We start from the raw sequence: 19,278 nt of genomic DNA on the forward strand, positions 1-19,278 counted from the left end.
CTGCCCTCCCCTCCCCGTCCCCTCCTCCTCCAGGCCGCCTTGTGACTGTGCTTCTGCCACCCAGCCCTGTGAGCAGCTAGGCCAGGAGGCAGGCGAGGCCCCGCCTGGCCGCCAGGAGCGGAGTGAGGTGGCTTCTGGACTGAGGCCTTACCGCCCCGGCCAGGGCTAACACCAAGCTCATCCTCCACTCCCCTCCCCTCCCTCTTGGTCACTCTCCTTTCCATCTTCCTGTCTCTCCTCCCGTCCATCCTTCTTTCTTTCCCACTGAGGGGGAGGGGAGACCCCGGCCTGGGCCAGTGACGGGTTGGGAGGAGCCCCCTGTTTCTGCAGGTGTCCTGGGTGGCACCCTTTCCCACCGGCCAGCGCCCAGAGAGGACAGTCCACAGAGTCTGGATTTGGTCTGGAGCTGCCCAGGGGTGGACACGATGGGAACAGGGCTTGCTGAGCAGAGATCTACAGCAGTGGGCCCGGGCGCCACCCTGTGTCTGTCCATCCACCTGTGGCTCGAACCCCAGCAACGCTGCTCCCCTCTGCAGCGTGTTTATTTTGTTTAAAACTTCAACTCTTGGTTTTTGTTTTGTGGTACTGGGATTGAACCCAGGGCCCTTATACCGGGCTCCATCCGCAGCCCTTTTTATGTTTGTACTGAGACAGGCTCTCGCTAAGTCACTAAGTTGCCCAAGCCAGCTCAAAACTGTGATCCTCCTGCCTCAGCTCTTTGGCCGGAGAGGAACCTTGGCAGGGTGGACCGGGCTCGGGCCCTGGGCAGGCGAGGCCCTAGGTCCCCAAGCAGAGTTTGCGGGATAAAGTGACGGGAGAGGGAGAGCTCAGGCTCTGGTTGCAGGGCCTGGGGCTCACAAAGAAGACTTTGGGCTTTGGCCTAAGAGCCATGAGGCGGGCGATCCTCCGACTGACTCAGGCTGACTCAGGCTTCAGCAAGACCCCTGGGGGGCAGAGGAGGAGCCGGGGAGGGTGGGCAGAGAGCGGGGAGGAGTCGGCTGTGGCCACTTAAGCAGAAGGTGACAGTGCTGGGTGGACAGTGGAGAGCAAAGGGCTGGGCCTGGGTGCAAATCCTCATCTACTGCCTTCTGGGCGTCTGACCTTGGGCAAGCCCTGGGGTTCTGGACCTCAATTTCCCCATCTCTAGAATGAAAGGAGTATGGCCAGTTGCCAGGCTCACGGTAGGTGAACGGCTAATAAAGACAGGCTGGGACCCTCCTGGCTCCAGGTCCCCCAGAAAGCAGGGCTGGCAGGGCATAAAAGTTTTGACTTTGATGAAGCTTAATTTGCCTGTTTTTTTCTTTTGTTCCTTGTACCATTTCTAAGAATAAAATGTTCTCGTCCAAGCACACGAAGATTTCCCCTCTGGGTGTGACTCTAAGAGCCTGACAGTTTTAGCTCCACATTTGAGCCTTTGCTCCACTTGAAGTTAGTTTTTCTATACGGTATGAGGTAGGGATCGGCTTCATTCTTGTGCATGTGGACTTCGAGTGGCCCTGGCCCTGTTTGTGGACAAGGCTATTCTGTCCCCACTAGTGACCCTGGCACCCTTGCCTGGAACTGTGAGGGCTGATTCTGGACTCTCAGCTTCTGCCAGTCTAGACATCTATCCTTATGCCAGAAACACACAGCTTTGATGATGCTGAGCAGGACTGAGGTGGCTCCGTTGCCACCATGCTGGGGATCCTCCCCGGGGGCCAGTGAGGGCAGCGTCTGGGACCTTGGAGGGCTCAGTCACAGCAGAGCTGAGGGGCTCTAAAATCAGTCACAATTAGCACTGAATAGCTGGCCCAACTGTGGAGCTGCAGGGAGAGGCAGGTGGGAGGCCAGGACGGCAGCCTCCGTTAGGACTGGATCAGTGTTGGGAGAGCTTTGAATGCCAAGGTACGGTGTCTGACACTTGATACCTTAGGCCACGGGGAGCCATGGAAGGCATGTGACCAAAGGCTGGGGTGAGAAAGTAGGGTTTGGGAAGACTTTCCTTGCAGGCCATAAGTGCCCATAACCCTCACCAGTGCAGCCTTTCTATCCCTACCCCTGGGAGCACCACTGCAGGCTTGTGCAGTGCCCTCTGGAAAGCACAAAGACCACAGCACCTCTTTCCTGTGCCCAGGGTCCCCTCGGTGGCCGAAAGCGATGCTTCGTGTGCTAGCCTCCAAGATTTCCAGCAGCAGCCTATGAGCTGGACAGATGTTTGTGCAAACCCTCCGCAAAGAGCCTGTGCTACCAGCTGGGGTAGCACACAAGGCCTTGCAGGGAGGGCCTTGTGGTACACGGATGCTCTCCTCTTGGTCATCTGGCGCTGGGTATCAGCCACCTCCCAGCACCCTCTGCTGCTTGGCCACCTCCCAGAATCCTCTGCTGCTTGGCCACCTCCCAGTATCTTTTACTGCTTGGCTACTTCCCAGAATCCTCTGCTGCTTGGCCACTTTCCAGCATCCTCTGCTGTTTATCCAACTCCCAGCATCATCTGTGGTGGCAGGTGCTGAGCTGGGAGTGGGCCATCACCTCCTGACCCCACATGGCCATTGGCCCCTCTGCTCTCTGCAGCCCACAGAAACAACCCCCAGATCAGCCTCAGGCAAAGCTGGAGGTCAGGACCTTCCTAGGGCTGCGTTGCTTCCTGGAGAAGAGGCCCTCTGCCCCTCCCCAAGTCCTAGGGCGCAACCCCTGGCACTGAGAACACGGCGGGTGAGCTGCCAGAGGTCACCTCCAATCCCCAGCCCTGCCCTCCCCTTCCCCCAGCACTGGCCGGTCACGTCTTGTCACTCCCAGCCTCAAGCCAGCTTTTGGCTGAGGCAGGGGCACGCACAGCCAAAGCGGAATTTAATTTATACAAACAGTGTCCACCCAGTGCCAGCAGCCAGAGGAGCACAGCCTTGGAGCCAGGCGGGCGAGCCGGGGGGGAGTGAGCCGCTGTAGCTCCAGCACGGGGAGGGAGGGCCCCCATCCTGTCCACCGCCTCCCCGAGGCTCCACAGCCACAATGCCCCAGGGAAGCGGCCTGCCCGCCAAAGGCTGCGGCCTGCAAAGCCCAGCCAAGGCCACATAGCATTTCCTGCCACCAAGCTGCTGAGGCCAAGCCATGTCCCCTGTGGCCTGGGCCCAAACCTGACCGGATTGTCCCATGAGGGAGCTTTGGGCTGCCTGAGTGGGGGGCGGTGAGGGGTGGGAGGAGATCTCTGGCCCCACTGGCCCACTGTGCAGGTCAGGAAGTGGGCGGGGCCTTGGATCTGGGGAGTGGGTGAAATTCTGCCGCAGGAGTGTGTCCGAGCCTGGAGGGATTTGGGCCACAGGTGCCACAAGGTGCTTCTGAGTCCTGCTTACCTTGCTGTGGCCTGCTGGGATGAGCCAGAGCAGACTGGGATCTGGCACTGTGACATCTAGCTTAGGGACTCTGAGCGGGGTGACACTCCCCAGTTCTGTCACCTTGCCCCAGAGGAGGGGGTGCACGCCTTGGGGCTTCCCCTGGCCCTGCCAGCAGGGGGATGGGGCCTCACAGACCCAGCTTCTCATGACTGGGGACCAATGGGAAGTCGATAGCCACCCAGCCTGGGGGTGGAGGGCTCTCTGGTGGCTGGTCAAGGGGGTGAGAATGACTGCTAGCTGAGCACCCAGTGGGTGAGCCCTGTGCCTGGCCACGCTGCCGCTGTCGGGTCTGGAGGCAGATGCCATGTGTCACTGACACCAATGAAACCCCAGCCAGGGAGGACGTGACTCACCGGGGTCACCCCATGGCAGGGGATTGCCAGGCTGGAAGCCAGGACACCTCCGCGCCACAGCTGCCTTCAGCCCTCTGCGGAGGACCTGGACCCCTCCTGGGGCTCGGTCCTGCTCCCAAGAAGGCTCTAGAGAAGCAAAGCTAAGCGACGAGTGAAGTGATTTCCGGCTGCGGAGCAATCGGGAGCGGATGGCGTAGGGCTTAGCAGGATCGGGCGCGGAGACGCGGGTGGCAGGGGATGCCCTGTACTGTGTGAGCGCCACGCCGCCCGCCTTTGCAGAAAATCCCAGTGAGGTGTGAGGCTCCATGTGCAGGGTGACGAGGTGACCCGCGGGGCAGCGGGAGCGGCGGGTGACAGCCAGCAGGCTGAGGTGGCTGGGGACAGCTGAGAGCTCCCTCCATCCCTGAGCCAACGGAGGGGGAAAGAGGGGGGCAGCAGCCAGGCCCGGGCACAGGAGGGGGTTCCTGGGCACGGCCATGTCCCCAGCCACCCTAGGGAATGCCACAAACGCAGGGGCTCGGAGCGTCTGGAGCCATTCCCTCACGTCCTGGAGGCTGGCAGTGCACACAGGCCTTAGTCGGTGCCCACGGGGCGGGTCTCTGGGGTCCAGGACACGAGCAGGCTCCTCAGAGGCGCCTGCGCCCCAGCACTGGCTCTTCCTCCCCCAAACCCACAGCGCCTCTCCCCGAGACCCTGCTCTGCCCTGCCATGTGCCTCCCTCTGCCGGTGGCCCTTGTGACACTGGGCCCGGCTGGGCCACCCAGGATCCTGTCTCCTCTCGAGACCTTTTGCCATCCCAGTCTCCAGCACCACAGATGCAGGGGGCAGGGGCAGGGGGCAGGGCGGGGTCGGGATTCCGATGCACTGCACTGAGGCCGACGAGGTTGGCTTTTCTCAGTCAGGGTGGGGGCAGGCAGAGCTGCTCCCACAGGCCTGAAGGCCCAAGGGCCACGGACAGCAGCACCACCAGACACCTGTGACACTGGGTCCCAGCAGCCCCGGGGATTTCAGGGAAAGCCCCGGCCAGGCCACGTCCGGGGGCTTCTGACTCCCTGCAGAGGAAGAGGGGCACCAGAGGCCCAGGTTTATGAGGGCTCTGGGCACAGGGAGGAGAGTTAGGGGAGCAGGAGCCCGTGGGGAGCCAGGTCCCCAGCAAAGGAGACCTCAGAGGGAGGGGGTGTGCTCTGCTCTGCAGCAAAGGTGCCTTAGCTCTGATGAGAGCCTCTGGCCTGCCCTGTACCCGGCTGGGGCCTTGTCCACGGGCTGGCTGTCCCCCAGGGGATGCTGGGCATGAGGCAGTGGCTGCCCGGCTGCATCTTGTCTGAGCAGCGCTTGCGTGGATTCATGGGGGGTGGTGCAGCTGAGTCCAGTGAGAGTCGGGGGAACCTGCACGGTGACCCCGGAGGAGCAGAAGGTGGGAGGGCGACGTCACGCCTGCGAACCTGGTGCTGCTCCCATTGCGGAAGGCGCAGGCGGGGCAGAGCGATGCTCAGGCAGCTTAGGTGGCTGAGGCAGGTGACTCCCAGTGGGCACACGGGAGCCACAGATGGTCTGAGGCGGGGCAGAAGCCGAGTATGCTGGTGATGACTGAGGAGTGGAGTTGGATGCGGGACTGGGAGAGGGCAGGGGGCCTAGGGGACTTCCTGGGGCCAGGAGGAGTACTAGACAGCGCGAGGAGCAGCTGGGGTGGGTGGGCCGTGAGGGGCAGACACCGCGCCCAACAGCAGCCTCCCGAGGCACGGTGGATGCTGTGGGTAGAGGCCGGCCGGCGAGGCAGGGCTGGCTTCCTGGGCTCCTGTCCTTCTCCTTTCTTCCTGGTCCCCTGCTGGGCAGAGCCATGGGAAACCTGGTGGCCTGGCCTCTCTGGGCTTCTTCCTGCTGGGACCACATCCTGCGGCCTTCAGGGTCAGGCAGCCTCACGGGGACATGGCCCGGCCTCAGCCTCGGAGCTATTAAAATCCGGCGAGCATGGGGCCCTGGACATCCCGGGGGAGGGGTGGGCCTGGGCTGGCTGTCACTGGTCACCGCTGCTGGCTCACCCTGAGCCCCGTGCCAGGCTCTGCCACCTCCTTGGCCACCCAGGGTTTCCGCCTCTGTAAACACAGGGAGGTGAGTGCAGTAGGCGGGAAAAGCCCGGTCGGACGGGGTTGTTTTGAAGATTCCGGAAGACAATGCCTGCGAAGGTCGGAGCAGCCTGGCAAACTGCTGGTGACCAGTTTTTCCTGGCAGTGTTTCCCGGGGCCGAGGAACTCATCACTGTAAAACGTCCGCTCAGAGTAGCTGCTGTTCCCTCGTGCCCTTGTCCATGCTGGGCCGGGCAGCGCTCCAGGTTAGGGACAGAGTGGACCCCGACGTCTTTACTCCGGGGACCACGCCTCAGCACCAGGCTGAGCACCACCCTGCTCATTTTGGCAGCACGGATAAGGGGCGTCAGTCTTCTAGGGTTGACGGCCCCATGTATTGCCAGGCGTGGTGGCACAGGCTAAGCCCAGCTCTCCAGAAGGCTGAGGCAGGACAGGATGTGGCCCGAGCAGGAAAGAGCCCGGCCTGAACAGAGTAATGTTATTAGACCCTGCCTCAACATTTTTTCTTATTTATTCATTTTACTGATTTCCTTTTGAAAATGCCATTGAGACAAACTGTTACACTGCTACCCAGGCTGGCTTCAGACTCCTTGCTCAAGTAATCCTCCTGCTACAGCCTCCCAGGTTGCTGGGACAGTAGGTGCCCATACCACATCAGCTCCCTGTTTGTATTTTTTTTTTGGTCTTTCTGAGACAGGGTCTCACTATGCAGTTCAGGCTGGCCTTGAGCTCACTTTGTAGCCCAGGCTGATTCCTGAACTCACAACGATCCTCCTGCCTCAGCTTCCTGAGTGCTGGGATTATAGGCGTGTGCCACCATGTAGCATCTTGGGGGCCAAGGTGGGAGGATCACAGAATCAACCCCAGCCCAGTAATTTGGCAACTTAGAGAGACCCTCTCGGGGTAGTGCCCCTCCTCGTTCTCTCTAGCCCTGCCCCATTCTTTGGCCCCAGCCAGGAGGGGCTGCTGGGCTGGAGGATGGAGGCCATGACAGATGCGGGAGTTAGGACAGCGTTGCCCTAAAGCCACCAGCCCCCCAGAGTGGCCCCAAAAACCATGGGCCCAGGGGTCCCTTGTGGCCTTGGAGTCAGCCAGCCTGGGATCCTCTCCAGCTCCTCCAGACCTCTAAGTCCAAGGTCATCACCTCTGGGGCAGCGGGGAGACTCCGTTCCGGGGGCACCAGCAAGGCGGGCACCAGCAAGCCGGCTCGGCACAGGCAGCCACCCCAGCTCCGGCCGCTGCCATCTGGTGCAAAGGTGCAGTTTTCAGCTGCTCGACAGAGAGTGTTCTCCACGGGACCCTCATGGGAGTCGGCCCGGGCCAGCACTTCCTGTCCTATGCGCTCCACATCCCTCCCAAGGCCTCCGCGGGGCGCAGGCAGGGGAATCGAGGCCCAGGTCCCCAGGGTGAAAGGCAGAGCGGCTGCCAGGAGGCGGGGCGGCGAGGGGGGGGCACAGGCCGAGCGTGCCATCCGGGCTCCTCAGATGGATCGCAGGCTCTGTGTATCCCGGCCTTGGCCTCCGCCTGGCACCAGGTGCCACACACCAGGGTCCTGGCAGCTGGCAAGGGTGACAGCCGGCCCCTCCCGGGGACAAGCTCCAACATGTTCCCTCTGGGCGGGGGCTGAGTCCAGGGTGGGAGCAGCTGGAGTGACACTGGCTCATGCCCGGCGTGGTGGGGACCCTGACCGTCCATCCCTCATCTACCAAAGGCCGGGGACAGTGGCCACAGCAGGTGGTGGTGACAGTAAAATGAAAGCATGTGGGTAGAGGACAGAGGGAAGGGTTTATCTGGGACCACGCCTCCTCCTCAGGAAGCTCTGGGGGGGCTGCTTCAGGTAAACCGAGGCCAGAGGACTGGGACATTCGGCATTCTCTCTTGGCATTTGTGGTCAGCTCTTGGGGAACTCCTTTCTGTCGCTGCCCAGGAGGGGGAGCGCCCAGGACACTTGGGGGCTCTGCGTGCTGTGTGACCCCAGGAAGCCTGGCCGCCTCTCTGGGCCACGTTTCTGCATTGGCTGGTGAAGGGCAAGCACGTCCAGCTCTAGAAAACCTCTCAGGCCAAAGTCCAGCAGCCCCAAGGCAGAGCAGGTTCCGAACAGAGGAACTTTCCAAGGTCCCTGGCCATTTTTAGCCTACCTCTCTGGGGACAAGTGACCTGCACTGTGTTCTCAGGCCCCGCGGCTAACGCCGTTTCTTTTTCTGGCCATGAACTCTGGCCGCGTGCGCAGCCAGCACTAAAGCGGAGCGGCCTGGACACATGGCGGGGTGGGGAGCCCAGCAGATGGCGGGCCACCTGTTGCAGGGTGGCAGAGACTCAGCAGCGCGCGCGGCACCTCCTCCTGCAGATCTTTCCGCCTGCCACCCACTCCCTGCCCCTGCCGTGCCCTGGGCGTCCGTGGGGGGCTCCGGGGCTGGGGGTGCTCAGGGAGCAGGCAGGCCAGGGCGGGGCATGCTAACAACACCCTCTTCAGAGCCTGGTCCTCCGAGGCCAGGGTGGGAGGCAGGGGCGCCAGGCGGACAGGCATAGAGCTTGATCGCCACTCAGAAGAGTCCTCACTCCACTGCGGCCCCCAGAGGAGTCAGCCACCAAGTCCTGGGGTTCTTAAAGACCTTTAAACTTTTACCATAAAAAGAAATAAGGTGTGGTAATCCCAGCACTTGGGAGGCTGAGGCAGGAGGAGTGCCATGAGTTCGAGGCCAGCCTGGGCTACATAATTGCTTTCAAGGCCAGCCTAGAATACTTAGCAAGACCCTATCTAAATGGGGTTGGGGGCATAGCTCAGGGGCATAAGCGCCTGTCTGGCAAGTGCAAGGTCCTGAGTTCAATTCCTGATACCAAAAAATAAAAAATAAAAGACCCTATCTAAAATAATAATAATTATAATAATCTCAGAGGGACAATATATACCCACGGCTCCAGACAGAACCCTTTGGAAATAAGTGAGAAAACCGTCGGGACGTCCAGGCTGTTCCATGAAGTGTCAGCTTCCGGGCCTTTCCTAGGGCGGCATAGATGGCAGGGGCTCCGTCTTCACCACCAGGCGGGCTGACCTCCTTCCGCGCTGGCGCCTGGGTGCCCCGCGTGACTGTGATCCCCAGAGTCTGGTTTGCACACCCACACCATCGTGTGGGGCTCAGTCCCTTACCCACACTTCCAGAATTGCACAAGCTCAAAAAGAAAACCCCAAGGTTTCATGCAGCTTCTTTGGCCCCCCAAATCTGCCCTGAACACACACGTGGTTGTTTACAGACCCGTTTCCCCAGTCAGCGCGGAGATTCCGACATTGCTGCGGAAATATCAGCGCGCTTGCTGGAGTCCCGCCCATACCTCGCTGCGGGGCCGCAGTGTGCTGTTTAGCCTGGGCAGTGCGCGCTCGTGCCTGTAACAGTCGATGTGGGAGGGTGTCCACGAGCAGCCAGTGAGCCCGAGCCCGCGCCCTGCCCCGCACAGGGACACACCGTTAGACGCTCTGCCCCTTCCCATACCTGCCCCGTGTGCTCGGGATGCCCCCACTCAGTGCTTTCAAAACTGTGGCCCGTGGCCGCCCCACCTCAGACTCCCAGGGTGCTCATTAAACCACACAGGCTTCCTGGCCTGCGTCCCCAGTCGACCTGGCCCCTGCTCGCTTAGAGCGTGGTCAGGGCCATTCTGGGGCCCTCAAGTTGGAGGCCCTGGGTCTAGGGTGACAGGCAGCATGGGCCCCACTCCTGCTGGACATGGCCTGGGACTCCAGGGTTGTCTCTGCCTCTATCTCCTCTCTAATTGCCCCCGGGTGTCTCCTAGCAGGAGCTGGGTATCAGGGCGCCCTGGTGGCCTCAAAGCCACGGCTGGCAGTGAGCTACTCCAGCCACGCCATTCATCTTGGTTACAGGGGGCACAGCTCAGTCCAGAAACTGCCGCCCTGCCCGCTCCCTTCGCAGACCTGACCTTGCTGTGCATTTCACGGAACGCAGCACAGCGTCCCCGAGGGAGCGCTCGCCTCCCGGTCCCTCTGCTTCTCCCTAGAACCACCGCATCGTTCATCGGAGCGCAGCCTGCCACCTTCACTGCCTGTAGTACTGTGTTCCAAGAGCAAATCCTTCCTCCCATCCGCTACTTCTCTCCATATGTCTGCCCACAAACCCGTCAACACCCCACCCACCCATATCCACCACCCCTACCACCCATGCATCCGTCCATCCTTCCACCCATCCATGGCCCACCCATCCTTCACCCATCAGTCCATCCTTCCAGCCACCCATCTACCCACCCACCACCCATCCTTCCACCCATCTACCCATCCTTCCACCCACCCAGCCATTCATCCACCCACCCACTATGCATCCTTCCATCCACCCGCCCCTTACCCACCTATTGACCATACATCTAACCACCCATCTATTCTTCTATGCACTCACCCATCCACCTGTCCATCACCTCATCTATCCATCCTCCCTCCAGTCCACCTACTCGTCTACCCACTTGGCCATTTCCCACCACGAACCCACCATCTATACTTCCATCCGCCCAACCATGCATCCTTCCACCCGTTCACACACTGATCCACCCATCTCCCCACCTGGCTACCCATGCATCCGCCCAGCCGCCCATCCCTCTGCCCGCACACCCACCATCCATCCGTCTGGTGCCAGCAGATGCTCCGTGAATCTCGGTGGAATGAATGAACAGTAGCTTCTCTCAGCAATCTACTCGGTAACCTTAGGAAAAAGGGAAAGGGCAGGAGTCCTGGCTGAACGGGCCCCTTGCACCCTCCTCACGCAGTTCCACACTTCGCAGGCAGCGACTGCTGAGGACCCGCCCCAGTGCCAGCACCTGACGGAGGCCACAGCAAGCTCGAGCTGGGCCCTCGCCCTCGTGGGGCTCGCAGGTTTGGGGAGATGAGTTGAGGAAGGGACCACACTCACAGGTGCAGAAGCACAAGCAGCAGCAAGCACCCAGGAGAAGAAGTTCCCGGGCCTGTGCCCAGGGTCCCGAGCCAGGCGGGCCCGAGGGCTCCTGTGGGTCCGGAGGCTACAAGGCTGGACAGGGCTGGGCTGAACGGGGAGAGGAGTGAGCGAAAGGACCGGAGGGAAAGTGACAATGCTCTGAAGGAGTAGCAGGAAGTCAGGCCACATGAAGGTGAAGAAGGGCAGGAAGCTGGCGTGGTGGCGCACACCTTCGATCCCAGCACTCTGGGAGGCTGAGGCAGGAGGACCACCAATTTAAGCCCAGTCTGGGGAACTGAGTGACTTAAAACACCCTGCCTTAAGATAAAAAATAAAAAAGGGTTGTGGATGTGCAAAGGCCCTGGGTTGAGTCCCCAATGTAAAAGGAAGGAAGGAAGGAAGGAAGGAAGGAAGGAAGGAAGGAAGGAAGGAAGGAAGAAAGAAAGAAAGAAAGAAAGAAAGAAAGAAAGAAAGAAAGAAAGAAAGAAAGAAAAGCACAAAGCTGCTGCCACCTGGGTGGACTGAACAGAGGAAGAGAATGCGGCTACTGAGCTGGGACCGCAGAGTTGAGGACTCACCAAGCTGCTTGCAGTGGGGGAAGCGACAGGCAGATGGGTGTGGCTCATCCCCCGTCCCCCTGGGCTGCCCTTGGTGGGAGTCAGAGTCCAGGGAAGGCTCCACCTGCAGCCCAGGTGAAGGGGCAGAGCGGAGTGCTCTGCTCCGGTAGAACCTAGGCAGGGGTGGAAACGCACAGCACACGCCAGGCGTTGGTGTTCCAGGTCTCCTGGCGGCCAGGCAGGGCCAGGGGTGGGGACCTGGTTTGCACCCGGGGGGCAATGAAACCTCGACAGGTTTAAGCGTGAGGTGACCACAGAGACCTGTGGGACCACAAAGAACTATGCTGCCGGCCGCGGGTGGACACCCAGACCCAGGCCGGGCCCTTGCTGTCCAGGGACCGTCCCAGCTCTGGACCTGCAGCAGGAGGCAGCACCTCCCCATCCCTCCTCCCCTCTTAGGCTGCATGGCAGCTCTGCCCCAGGGCGAGGCCCTGGCCCACCCCTCCCACCCCCCAGTCTCTCCCTGGTCCCAGATGCCCACACCTGGGCCACAGCGCCAGCCTCTGCCTCACCTGTCCCAGTTCTTTCTGCATCTCTGGCAGCCCTGCTCTCAGGCCTAACCAGTATTAATGGCTGTGCGGGGCACCGGAGCCCCAGGGGAATCTTCCGGGAAGGTGATGGGGTACTTAGGGGGCAGGTCCCAGAACCCAGGGACCCAAGACACAACCTCTGTGTCCCTCAGGGCCAGAGCCAGAGCCAGAGCCAGTCCTTGCTCGAGCTACCCCAGCAAGAAGTCAGGACAAAGTCCTCAGAGCCCCAAGTCCCTGTTCCTGAAAGGTCATGAGCGCAGAGGGCCAAGTTCCAGTCCTGCCTTTGGGTGACTTGAGTGACGCCAGGCTGTGCCTCACTCTCGGAGGCAGAGGCAGAAGCATCTCCAAGAGAAATGAGCCCTGATGTGACACGTGCTGCCTCTGATGCAGGCTGAGACGTGGCTGCTCCTCAGACCTGGATGGACCAGGGGGATGTGGCTCTGGCAGAGATAACAGTACAGCTGGAGTCTGAAATCAGAGGCAAAGTCATGCAGCTCTCAGTGAAGGCTCTGGAGCCAGACAGCCCAGGCTGGAATCCCAGACCTGTGAGTTAGATGCTGTGTGACCTTGGGAAGGAGCTTAGCCTCTCTGTGCTCAAATGTCCACATCTGAGAAGTGGAAACCATCTTTGTTCACTCATCAAATCAGGTGCTGGAAGGACTACTTAGAATGATGTCTGTAGGTCCGGGCCTGACCTCTGAGATCACAACCACGATCCTCCCCTGAAGACACACTGGCCATGGGCTGCTGGTGCCGCAGCCTTTGCCTCCTCTAACCCAGCTCTGGGGTGGGGGGGGTGGACTGGGAGCAGAGCGGCCTGTGCCAGGGACTGTGAGCTACTGTTCCTCGGGAGCCTGCCCTCCGGACAGCTGGAATGCTCCCCATCACGCAAGGAGCCGCCAGATTGGAATTTAAAAATGCTTCCCCTTTTAGAGCGAGCCCTGCCTGAGTATTTCTGGCCTGTGAAAGGAACACAGTTTTGGAGCCAGGGCAGAAAAACCACATGTGCGTGCACAGCCCAAGGAAAACACGGCCACCGAAGCCTGTGCTCACAGCCTGCGGGGCCTCCGCATGCTCAGGAGGGCGGGGATCCTGCGGGGAGCCCGCCAGGGCCAGGGTCAGCCGGTGGGCGGGCGGGCGGCTGTGGGAGGCAACAGGGAGGACCAGGCTGGGAACCGGGGGCCGGGGAATCACAGCAGCGGCCAGGGTGTGATTTAAAGCTGCTCAGTGCGCAGCAGAGCACGCTCACACCCACCTTGCAGCCAGTAATTCTGCCCTTCGGTGTCTATACAACAGAAAGGCGTGTGTTTCCTTCCTTTTTTTTTTTTTGAGACAGGGTCTCTCTATGTAGTCCAGCTGGTCTTGAACTCACTATGTAGCCCAGGCTCGAAACAATCCTCCTGCCTCAGCCTTCTGAGTGCCAGGATGACAGGTATGTGCTACCATACCTGGCTGTATTGTGTGTTTTGAAGGAAAGGCATGGACCCAACACTTAGGAAAAAGCCACTCCTCAAGCTGGGCATGGTGGTACACACCTGTCATCCCAGCACTCAGGAGGCTGAGGTAGGAAGATCACTGTGTATCTGAGGCCAGCCTGGGCTACATAAGAGAGTTCAAAGCCATTTGATTACATAGTGAGTCCTTGTCTCAGAAAAACAAAACAACAACAACAAAAAAACCCCACTCCTGACATGAGCTCCAGATGGAGACTCCCTAAAGCCCCCCAACGGGTAAGGCATAGCACATTCATCCCTCAGGGGCCTACTATACAGCACCAAACAGGGTAAAGGGTTGTTACTCGAAAACACAGGGGCAGTGCTGGGGTGCAGCTTGGGGCTGGAGCATGTGCTCGGCATACTGGAGGCCCTGGGTTCTACCCCAGCACAACAGAACAAAACAAAGCAAAGCACCCCCAAACAGACCTAACATGGAACAGAAAGTTGGACCCCAAGAGCACATGTGATATTCTTCTATCCCCATGGTACAAACATGGCCCACACCGGCTCGCATCTAAATAAATACACGGCCAAGCCTTGAAAACACGATCAAACGCAGAAGCAGCCAGATGTGGGGATCACGCGCTGCATGAGTGCCCGGTACAGAGCGTCCAGACCGGCCACTCTGCAGAGATAGACACTGCATCAACGGTGCCCGGTGCTGGGGGATGGGGTGAGCATAGGGTCGAGGTTTCTTTCTGGGGTGAAGAAAATGGTCGAAATTAACTGTGCTGGGGGCTGCACAACTCAGTGAATTCGCTCTCACGGGTGGATTGTGGGGTCTGTGGTTGACACCCCAATAAAGCGGCCAAGAAAGCAGTCTGGAGCGAGAGCTTAGGGTGCCTTCTGCCCTGGCTGTGAGCTGTTACTCTTGGCAGGGGGACAGAGGAGCCTGGACAGCATGTGCACTCCTGGGAACTGGACATGTGCTACTTCTAGGTGGCCCACGGGGGTGTCCGGCTTGGGAGAATTCGCTGAGATGCCCGCGTTTCTGTCCAGAGGTGACACTTCAGTGAAAGTTTTTAAAAAACCCGACACTCAGTTGAGTGCTAGACGCATGCTTCAGGGCCACCGAATGTCCCCACCCACAAGTCCAGCAGCAGCCTGGCAACTGCATAAATAACAGGCCAGGGAGGCAGCTGGCAGCTGGGCTTGGAACACACTCCCGTGACTCAGAGAACAGCTGGAAAGAATCTGGGGCCGCTCACTTCCCGGCCCTCCTGCGCCAGCCCCTGTGGGACTCCAGCGCCCGGGCTGAGCGTGGCGGCCGCTGGTGGAGCCGTGGGCAGGTCCAGAGGCAGCCAGTGAGCCCTGACCATTAGCCTCCTTGGCAGAGCCCAGCGAGGGACAAGGACGCCTTTATGGGGACGGATCAGGCGAGGCTGGCCTGCAGCGGGGTGGGTGAGAACAAGATGCCCGGGCCAGGATGCCCTGACACGGCCTAGCAAGAGGGATCTTGGGACACAGGTCACTGTGGCAAGTGTCAGCGTCCTACGGGGAAGGGCGCTTAGCAACGGCGCCTATTTTTTAGGTGTTTTGTGGTCAGACCTTAAAGGACAAAGCTCATTCTGCATTCGGCGACCTTCTAGTAAAGGAGTTGTGGTCACACGCTGGGTGACACAAGCTGGTTTGTTCTAAGCGTCTGCTGTACCCCTGGCCCCCTGGCTACTGTCATGTCTGTCCCTCCCCTCCTCGCCCAGCCACGGCCCACCGTCCCCAGGCCCCTCCGAGGCTTGGATGCTTGGAACCCCTGGCGACGAGCCCTCTCTCTGCAGAGCAGCAGTGGCGAGGGCGTCTTGGAGGCACCGGGATTTATGTGGAGCGTCTGCCCATCCTCGCCGCACAGCTCAGTGCCGAGATCGTTTATCACAGGCGTTTTACGAGGCCCTGAAGTTCACAGCCAAACCCTTGGATTTCGAGAGAAGGAGGGCCGGGTGGGGGTGGCATCTCTCAGAGCCGCGCTCGGGGCCCCATTCTCCGGGATCCTGTGTCAGGTTAAAGGGGAGGTTTTAGGGGACCTGACTGTGCTCGGAACCACACCCCACGAGCTGACCTTTCATTGCACAAATACAAGTTGTGATTTTTTTTTTAAACAAAGAACTCCACAGTTTACAACACATTTCTGCCTACTTTGCCTGAAGCCTGGGAGATTAAAAAAAAAAAAAAGTTCCCCTGGTCCCCACTCTCAGGGACCCCAGAATTTTAAAAAAGGAACAAATTCTAAGACAGCCACCAGACACACTGCATGTTTCGCGTTTATATTTAACAGATCGGCACAGTTTGTATGTGTGACACACGAGGAATCCTCACCACCCCTGGCGGCTGACCCTGGCTCCAGAAATTGTCCCCGTTAGCAACTCTCTGCCTCTGGGAGCCTCGGTTTCCCCACTCCTCAGTGGATAGAATGCTTCCTGCCAGGCCACAACGTACCACTGCATCTCAGGACCCACCAGATGCGAGACAGTCCCTGCCAGACCCGAGGCCTCCAAAAACCCCGGGACATTTTTTTTTTCATTGTTAACATTACTTTCTTCCTAAGAAGAAGGATATATTTTTGCCAGGCGCCTGCCATGATTGGAGCTCTTTCTGAGAACAGAGAGGTGTTTGCTTCATTCTTAGGGAAAAAAAAAGGAAAAGACAAAATAGGGCAGTCAGATGATAAATTTTGTTTTTCTGGTCCCCAGTGAGCCAGAGGCCAAACACACTGCGCACGCTGCCACTGGAACGGGCAGGGTGGGGCAGCCTGAGGAGGTAACTGTGTCCTGGGAGGGCTGCCAAGGCCCAGGCGGTCAGAGGGAACAGGAAGAGGGCAAAGGCCCCGGGAAGAGGAAGCCGGGTCACGGGGCTGGCGACACAGGAGCGTGGGGAAGATTTCACCTCCGATCGCCAGCTTTGGGGAAGAGGGAGGGGAGCAGGAGAACCCTAGGGAGCAGCTAGGGGCAGGGTGCTGGGACTTGGGGGGCCATGCTGAGGGCGGGGACAGAGTCAGCACTCCCGGAGGCAGCACTGATGGGCCCAAACCCTGACGTGGGTCCCGTTAAGCGGGCACAGCGCAGGCGGAGGCCTGGGGGGGACGCGGGAGGCAGACACAAAGACGGAGCGGGCAGCGCTTGAAACGGCTCCCTGGGGCCACGCCAGGCTTTCTCTCATCTCCCCGGGTGAGTGTGGCCTGTTCTATGTCCAGGCGGGAACCTGCCTGCTTCCTTAGGTGCAAAATTGAGAACACATGGGCTGGGCTCAGGCTGCTCCTGTCCACTGAGCTGGATTTGGGGTGAAGCAACTCTGACCAGCTGGCAAAGCCGTGGGCATTCACGGCCCACCAGGCCTCAGAGCTGGGCCAGCCTCTTCCCTTCTCCTCGCCCATGAGCTGGGACATAACAGAGCCCACCAGGGGCCGGCAGTAGCATGTCAGGGACTTGGCGGCTTGGAGGCATGCGTCTGGCATGCGGCTGTCACTCGCTCAGTGCCCACGAGCCCCACGGCTGCCTCCATGGGCAGAGAGGACGCTTTCGCCCTCCTGTCCTCAGTCCTCCGACACCAGGGGCTATGCTGTTTTGGTATTTTTCTTTCCCAGAGGGGGAAACTGAGGCTCGGAGAGGTGAAGCAGCAAGTCAAGGCCACATCTCCAGTAACCAGAGAAGCTGTGACGTCAGTCCGGCATGCCGAGCTGTGCCCCCTTGCCATCTACCCACGGCTGACCAAGCACTGTCTCTCGCCTTCTTTCTTCTCTGACCTGTCGGGGGCGCTTTCCTGAGTGACCGGCCACTGAGAGAAACAACACCCAGGTAGACCCCTCCCACTTCCCCCTGCTGGCCCCCTTCCCCCGCACTGGCACAGGGGCGCACACAGTACACACATGCACATATCTGTCTGCACTGCAAGCACGTATGTGCACAGAACCCTGCACACGCAAATGTGGGCATGAGTGTGTGCACAGTACATATGGGCACCAGCACACTAATACACACACACACACACACACACACACTCAGGAAGCTCTCTGGGAGGAGTCCTGCTTAGCCAAGAAAGCTGGGCCGTCCTCAGGCTGTGGCCCCTCGCACTGGGCAGATGCGTCAGGGGCACCACACAGGGCACCTGCCGTGCGCCTGACCTCTGTGCCCGGGCACTCTCTGCTGTCTTTGAGCCCTGCCCTCAGGTCCCAGGAGGTGGAGTCCACTGGGTGGGCTGCCCAGGGTCCCACGGCCAGCCAGGGAGAGCGCAGGACCGCGACTGGGTGTGTGGGACCTGTGCAGAGCCAGCCCTGGCTGCGCAGTGGACAGGACAGAGCTGGGTTCTGCCCTCCGGGGAGGGCGCTGCGACCCTTGGGCGGCACAGAGGGGCGAAGAGGAAGCGCAGACAGGAGAGACTTGATGGCAAGCTCGGAGGACCGGTCTCGGGAGAAAACCAGAAGCCTCTGGATGTCACTGCTCCCTGGACCATCACGGCAGCCCTAGCACGGCCCAGAGAGCGCTGAAGCAGCGGGGACAGCCCGCGCCAGGCCTGGTGGACCCTACCTACAGGCGCACAGACCCGGGTTCCCCCAGGAGCCGTCGTGCGCTCTGTCTGGGTGAGACCCAGCAGCCCCCGACTGGCAGCCATACAATGAAACAGATCCGCCCTTTAAAGTCTTCCTAATCGGTCCCTCTCACTAGGTATTAAAAATGCCAGGAGCCAGGCAGCCCCCGGGGGCCCCCATGTTCTTCCGGACAGCGTGCTGAGCCAGCACTTTCCTGGGCCCCACACAGGCCCCAAGTTCCATGGCCCCGCCACGCTGATCTTCCTGTTAATCCGGGGACTGTGAGTCCTGGAGTACCACCAGAGACTCCCAGGAGGGGCCTTTTCCCTTCTTACACATATTTATAACGACGGCCTCTTTGCCAAGAGGAAGCCCCGGCCCATCCACCCAGAGAGCCAGAGGCCCGCCCAGCCCTCTGTCCCCAGGACTCTGGGCTCCAGCTGCCCAGTCAGGACAGCTGTGCACTGCTGGGAAACCAGAGGCTCGAATCCTGAAGCTTCTGGAAGGGTGTCATTTCACAGACAGGACACGTGAGGTCCGGAGAGGTCTCCCAGCCCAGCCAGAGCTGGGGAGGCTGGGGGAGGGGTCCTGGCTGCGAACTTGCTGCGGCTGGCTCCATGCGCGGATGCTGATGTGGACCAGATGTCCGCCTCCCGAGGCTGCAGGGTCGGAGGGGTAACTTAACACTCAGCGCGGCCTCCTTCCCATCTGTGCAATGGGCTGACCGCATGCTGGCCGCAGCTGGCAGGCAGAGTCTCCGGGCTGCCGTCGTCGGAATCGCCCAGAGTTCTGTGGGTGTTTCCCTGTGTTAGACGCAATGAAGTTCGTGAAACAGCAGCTCCTGTTTAACGATGTGGGCGAAGGGCTCAGAGAGGGCGAGTTCCCCGCCTGAGGTGCTCAGGACCCTTTCCACCTCTGCCTGTGACCAGGTGGCCTTGGGCAGCCGTGGAGGGCAATGCCTGTGAGGACTCTGTCCCAGGGTGCTGCACTCACTAACGGGTGGAGAGAAACCAGGGACAACTCTTCCCTCCGTCTCCAAAACTGGAACGCCAGGCAGGCTCAGGAGAGGTGCCCGTTCGGAGCGGGGAGGGTCGCCCTTCCTTACCTGGCTCCTCCCACGTCCCGCTTGACCTCTGCTGAAAAACCAGCCTGGGCCGCTGCCGGTGTCACAGGTCCCCTGAGACCCTGGAGCCGCGCGCGCTGGAGCGGGAGGGCCCCTAATTGGGGCCATGAATCACGGCGCGCGGCCGGGGCTGGACACAAAATAGATAGAGGCGCCGGCGAGCCGCGGTGCGCAGTGTGGGACGCGGACGGGAGGAGGGAGCGGCGGGCAGGAGGGGGGAGCCGGAGGGGGAGGGGGGAAGGGGGAGGGCTGGAAGGCACAGT

General features: G+C 60.4%; 1 long non-coding RNA gene across 1 annotated transcript; it reads right to left on the reverse strand.

The window, feature by feature from the left end:
- Positions 1-15,613: 15,613 nt before the first annotated feature.
- On the reverse strand, positions 15,614-19,251 carry LOC102017275. The gene is made up of 2 exons (XR_264830.2): positions 18,998-19,251; positions 15,614-18,695 (listed from the first exon to the last, which is right to left on the reverse strand). It is a non-coding gene; the product is annotated as an uncharacterized LOC102017275 (long non-coding RNA).
- Between the last annotated feature and the right edge of the window lie 27 nt (positions 19,252-19,278).

The sequence above is a fragment of the Chinchilla lanigera genome, unplaced genomic scaffold (genome assembly GCF_000276665.1).
Source record: "Chinchilla lanigera isolate Chin_1 unplaced genomic scaffold, ChiLan1.0 scaffold00140, whole genome shotgun sequence".
Lineage (NCBI taxonomy): Eukaryota > Metazoa > Chordata > Mammalia > Rodentia > Chinchillidae > Chinchilla > Chinchilla lanigera.